This window comes from Pollicipes pollicipes, unplaced genomic scaffold (genome assembly GCF_011947565.3).
Source record: "Pollicipes pollicipes isolate AB1234 unplaced genomic scaffold, Ppol_2.1 Scaffold_2555;HRSCAF=2994_pilon_pilon_pilon, whole genome shotgun sequence".
NCBI classification, from domain to species: domain Eukaryota; kingdom Metazoa; phylum Arthropoda; class Thecostraca; order Pollicipedomorpha; family Pollicipedidae; genus Pollicipes; species Pollicipes pollicipes.
Genome location: NW_023596136.1, coordinates 43429141 through 43435208, shown reverse-complemented (window position 1 = coordinate 43435208; position 6068 = coordinate 43429141).

Below are 6068 nucleotides of genomic sequence, written 5' to 3'. Positions count from 1 at the left end.
CAACGTAGAGAGCCCCCGAATGATCGCGTGTGCTAGAGCAGGTTAGCAGATAGGGCTCCCAACAAGAGCGTAAGGTCCTTCATTCGCACGGGAAGCACCAAAGATCCCATGCAAATGGCCCTTCGAACGATGGAATGTGCCGGAGTAGGTTATCAGAAGGGGCAAGACAGGATAGTAGGGCCCTCCATTTAAATAAGAACCAAACCCCAGTGCGGGGGGCTCTCAAAAGATGGAGGGTACCCGAGCAGATTATCAGATATCCCCGACAGGAGTGGAGGGCCCTAAATTCAGACACCAAAGTCCAATATACAGGGCCCCCGAACAGATCAGGGAAGCCGATGAGGCAAACAGATGGGGCCCCCGACAAGTGCGTGTGGCCCTCCATTCAGGCAGGAAGTACCGAAGACACAACGTGAGGGCCCCCGGGTATTCGAGTGTGCCCGAGCAGGTTAACAGATGGGGCTTGGGCCAGAACGTAGGGCCTTCCGTTCAAATATGAAATACCCACGACACGATGTAGAGGAAGCCCGAATAATCGAGTGCACCAGAGCAGGTTAGCAGGTAGGGCCCACGAAAAGAGCGGAGGGCCCTCCGTTCAAAATTAAGTACCCAAAACCACATTTAGAGTTCCCAACGATCGGATGGGCTCGAGGATCTGATCAGAAGGGGCCCCGACAAGAGCGTAAGGCCTTCTATTCAAATAAGAAATACCCAAAAGCCGGTGCGGAGGGCCGCTGAAAGATGGAGTGTACCCGAACAGGTTATCAGATGACCCCGATAGGAGCAGAGGGCCCTAGATTTAAATATCAGGCACCAGTGTGCAGGGCCCCTCGGGCCATCCAGTGTGGCCGAGGAGGCGAACAGAGGGGCCCCGAAAAGTGTGTAGGGCCTTTTCAAATAGCACGTGCCCAAGGCCGAATGTAGAGGGCCCCGAACGATCAAATGTGTCCGAGCGGGTTACCGGATAGGCTTCCCCACAAGCGTAGAGCCCCCATTCAGAAAAAAAACACCCAAGACCTTGTGTGGAGGGTCCCCGAGCGACTGAGTGGGCCCAAGCAGGCCATCAGATGGACACTCGACAAGAGTGTAGGGCCCTAAGCAAGCGACAGAGAATTGGAAACGCCCTAGACCAATGTAGAGGGTCCATGAGCATATCGCAAGCGTATCGGTAGGCTAACCGAGACCCACGTAAAGGGCCTCTGAGCAACCGAGAATACCCCGGCAGGTTAAGATATGGAGCCCCGGCCATAGCTCACAGAGCCTTTCTGGCGAATGGAAAGAATTCCTGGAAGAGCCCGTGATTTACAAGAGTGCCCCGGCATGCTAACAGGAAGGGACCCAACAGCAGTGCAGGGCCCTCCAAGAAACTGCAGGGAGGTGAAGGGCAACATGGAATGCTCCTCAACTATCAAAATGATCTTGCAAGTACGCATATAGATCCCCCGTAAACAGCATGGGCACCTTTACAGTGAAATGGCGCTTAAGATTTCCAGGTCACAACTTTTCTAATCATTGAATAATTTTTTGGACTTCTCACAGGCCCTTCACTTTCGCTTACAACTGTTTTTGGTCGCCTTGAAGTTCGGGGATAACCATTTTTGTTGCGTCTTGTGTTAAAAAACCCCACCTGTTCGGCCGGCTATGGCCGCCTCGGAGACAATAGGCCCCTTCGGGGCCCAAGGCGGGCCATGACCCCGTGCCCCCTCCGTTTGGATCCGTCTCTGACCATACCTGTATGTCGGAACTACATTATCGATACTTTTATGAGACACTAAATTGCAGGGCATCCCGACGTTCGTGCCGTGCCCTTGACGAAACCCTGCATCGGTTCATGTGGCGAGGGAGCACCAAATCCTTCATTTCGGGGCAACATAACCTTTATTTTCGAGAAGCACTCAGTTCCAGAGAGTACCAGAAAGAGCTTTGACCCTTTATTCTGAAAGAGCCATGGATTCCAGGGGCATAAGTATGTTGAGCTTTCCGTCCTGGTAAGGTCCTGGATCGGGCCCCTGGGCGAGGAGGCACAAAATCCTTCCCTGCGGGGCGACATCATCTTGATTTTCAAAGGGTACTATATCAAAGCGAATCATTCACAAAGCTCAAAACCATAATTATAAAAGGGCACCAAAGTAAAGTGTCATCGCAATCGGTGGGCCTTTCACTCTGGAAAGTTCTGAATCGGACCGTTCAGGGAAGAGGCACCCTATCCAGGGAAAGAGGCACCAACAGCCTTCGTTCACATTGGGGTTTTACGACGAGTCATCACAATTCCCGTGTCTCTCCATTAACGAAATCCTGCATCGACCCATTTGGCCAAGGGACGCTTTTCTTTCGGACCACTACTGCATTATTTCCTTAAGACACTAAATGCTAGTGGGCGATTGAAAGAACAAATGAAGGTGGTCCAAAACTTCCCTTTCAAGGGGCACCGAAATACAGGGGCACCACAATTGCCCTGCCTTACGCTCTGACGAAATCCTGGTTCGGCTCCTTTTGCTGAAAACGCGTCAAGAACCTTGATTGCAGGGCATTATAACATCTATTTTTATGAGCATCCAATTAAAATTGAAAGATCACAATCAGCCCAAACATTTATTTCAATGCGATTCAAAATTCCAGGGGTACTTAAAATGGCCCCTTAAGCTGCATTTTCACGGGGAACCGAGTTAAGCACGACTCTCCCCACCCTACCTCTAAGGCTCCGTGGGACCTTTTTTGGTCCCTTGGGGCCGAAGGTCAAGAGCGCGATTGAAGAGTCCGAAGGGCAGGTCAGAGGTCGTATGGAGGGATCACAGCCTGAAGGCGGGACACTGAAATGTTAGGGTAGCTCTAGCACTGATCGGAGGCCCCGTGCGACTGTTCTGTGCCCGAAGGCCGGACACCGAAATGTTAGAGTAGCTCTAGCACTGATCGGAGGCCCCGTGCGACTGTTCTGTGCCTTCCTGTGCCAGTGGTCTGTTTGCTCAGCGAGGGCCCATGCGCCGATCTCTTGCTGGATGTCTCAGTCAGAGGGCCAGCCGCATCGAGGAGAGGACCGGTTGTGACGCATCCTTCTAAGGGTCTCCGCACGGTCCTGCGGGCTATCACCAGACTAAAAGCCGCTTGGGACTCCAGGACGGGACGTAATGCCCTTCAGCCGCCGACCAGAACGTTTCACCAGTGTAGTTCATTTGGCTGACCAGTTGATTCTACGAACGGAATTAGCAATTGCAGCATTACGAGCAAGAGAGATTACGCCATTGCGTCTTCCCATTGCGCCTTTCTGTAATCCGTGCCGACCGTCAATCTAAAAATTGCACTAGTAAAACATCCGGCACGGGACACCTTTTACACGCATACCCATTGATTTCATAAAGCGTCGGAAAGTACCGATTTCCGATACGTGGTCATTTCCACCCGTCTGATGACCGCGTCCAGGTGTTGCTGCAAGGTTCCGTATCCTACAATGGTGCAACTACAACATTTTTGTTCCGACGTCTCACAGAGCACCTCAAGGAGGGGCACCAAGTAATCACGGACAGCCCGACCACAATACTCTCCTCGCGCGCAAAGCGCTTACACAAAACACTGGAATTCTATCATCTACACGCAATACCAGAATCAAACTAATGATTTATATCTAGAGCAGCATCACAAATAAATCACTTAGGCAAGGGACAAGACATTGTAAATGGCGCCGGTACTGGGTGATTGGCATGCAGTGTTGTGATTTGCTGTGTCGATTGTGTTATCCACAGTGTATGGCGCTAATGATGTCTCCTGCCAAAGACCAACAGATATACATGCATCCAATATCTATTATATATATATATATATATATATATATATATTAACATCATTATTAAACGCTCAGTGTGTTTCAGGCAAAGGCACCGGCCAGAATTAACGAGACACCTTAACGAAGTGATCGGAAGCAGTAAACTCCACCGTAACTTAATCTCCACACATGCACACCGCGAAAAAAGCTAGAAAACTGGAGAAGGCATCTTACTTTGTGGGCTTCCAAGAGTTCAGGGTTCTATCCACCAAAAATCCTCGTATTCCGGCCCGATTTTTAATATTCATATGCATGCAGTTTGTAAACGGGGACCTAGCTTACTGTACGCAAGACAGCTAGGCGTGCGATGCAAGCGCATACATGGAGCTTGTTCATTCCGCGAAAACATGGTGGATCCTGTCATATTAAGGCTAAGTATTCAGAGAAAACATGGCCACATGCACTAAAATTTGCTGCTAAATACCATCAAAATCAAGCACAAGCTTAATTCCTAGCGTATGTACGGCTAGCCGGGTGGTTGATGAGATCAGCTGGCGGCTGAGGACTTAAGCAGAGGACTTAAGCAACTTTGGCCTTGTCTGTTGCAAGGGAATACATAATATTATCTCCTTTAAAATGTGTTGAAAACTTAACGTACAAGAAAAACAACTTCGACAAATTCAATAAACAGCGGAAATGATATGCGCGGCGTCGGCGGCGTGTAAAATTAAGCTCGGCAATTACAAGAACAAATTCATCGGCGTATCGGCATAGCCACAAATTCAGTCATCGGTTGGTAAGATGAAAAGCCCCAATCCAAATTATTAAGATTTAGCTGTCCGTCAACGGTGTTGGCCCTCTTATCATATGGGAAAAGCCGAGACCAATAAGGACGGCACCTAAGCGATCAAAACTGCCGCGGCAGGCCAACAAAGAGGCTCCCGTCAACAGTGAAGGCTCCCAACTACAATCGAGAAGAACCTAACACCAATATGGCGGGACCCCTGAGTGACTGGGAGCACCCTGGTAAGCTAACATATTGGGTCCGGCCGGAGCACAGGATGCTCTGAGCAAGGGTAATGACAGAAGACCAGTGTATGTGAATTAAAGCTCCTGTGTGATCAAGCGGGCAGGTTAACAGAGAGGGCTCTGACGAGTGAACGGTCCTCATCAATTAAGCTCAAATGGGGAAGAGCCATAGATGAATAGATGAGATACATAGATGAGAGGGCCTCTGAGCATCGAGTGTCTCGGTGCATTACCTTATATGGGCCCCAGAAACTGCACGAGTCCTCCAAGCTAGTGGAAAGAGCCCGATACCAATGTGAAGGGCCCGTAAGCAACCGAGTATACCCCGCCAGCAGCGGCGTGGTGGGAGAGTGCACCTGCCCCCCGGATGCAGCGGTCCCCGCCGAGCCCGCGCCGCCCGCCACGTCTCCGGCCACGGCTCCTCCCGGCGCGCCTGCGCCCCGTCCGCCGGTGAGCCCCGGGGCGTGGACGCGCCCAGGCCGGACACGGCCACTAGGCGTCGGGATAATTTATAGTAAGCGTACTCCACTGTACGCATCACGTGATCATCGGTGGAATGCCAGGTTGACTGTGCCATCGCTTGACAAAGAGGGAAAAAGCGGCAGGAGTCAAAAATGTTTCTGTAGTGTCATCTAGGCGCAGGAATCCAAATTAGCCTGAGTGCCGGGGATACTGGACGTTGACTACTGACTACTGGCTACGACTCTGGACTTTGCGACACTGGACGTTGCCCGCGTGGACCATACAAACACCCCCAATGGGAGTGCGGCATTGGATACATGCTGCACGTTATGAACGCTGGATGTTGCGATCTTGGACGGTATATCTTGAACACCGAACGCCGCAATCCTGGACGTTTTGAAGACTTCCCGATGGGGGTGGGGAGGGGGCGGCGGAATGGCTCCTGAGCCCTTGGCCGGGACGGTTATGTACCCGTTATTTGCCCCGCGCTCTACCCACGGGGCAAAGCGTCCCGTCAGAAGCGCACTTGTAAAAAGGTAAAGGGCCTTATTAGTGTTCAGTACAGTTGATTGAAATGAGGTCGATGGAAGGGGCTGCCGATGATGAATGGGAAACGGATCGCCGGGGTTGCAGTTTCTGTCGAACCGAGCGGCGTTATCCGCCGCAGCTAACACTAGGCGGTGCGCGTCGGGCGCGCGACAACACCCATCGCGAAATAATCTTTCCAAACAACCAGTTCGTATCGTTCAAAGATTATATGCAGCCTGTATAATTTTGTGAACGTTCTATGAAGAAGTATCGGGTTGTAACCACACGCGAA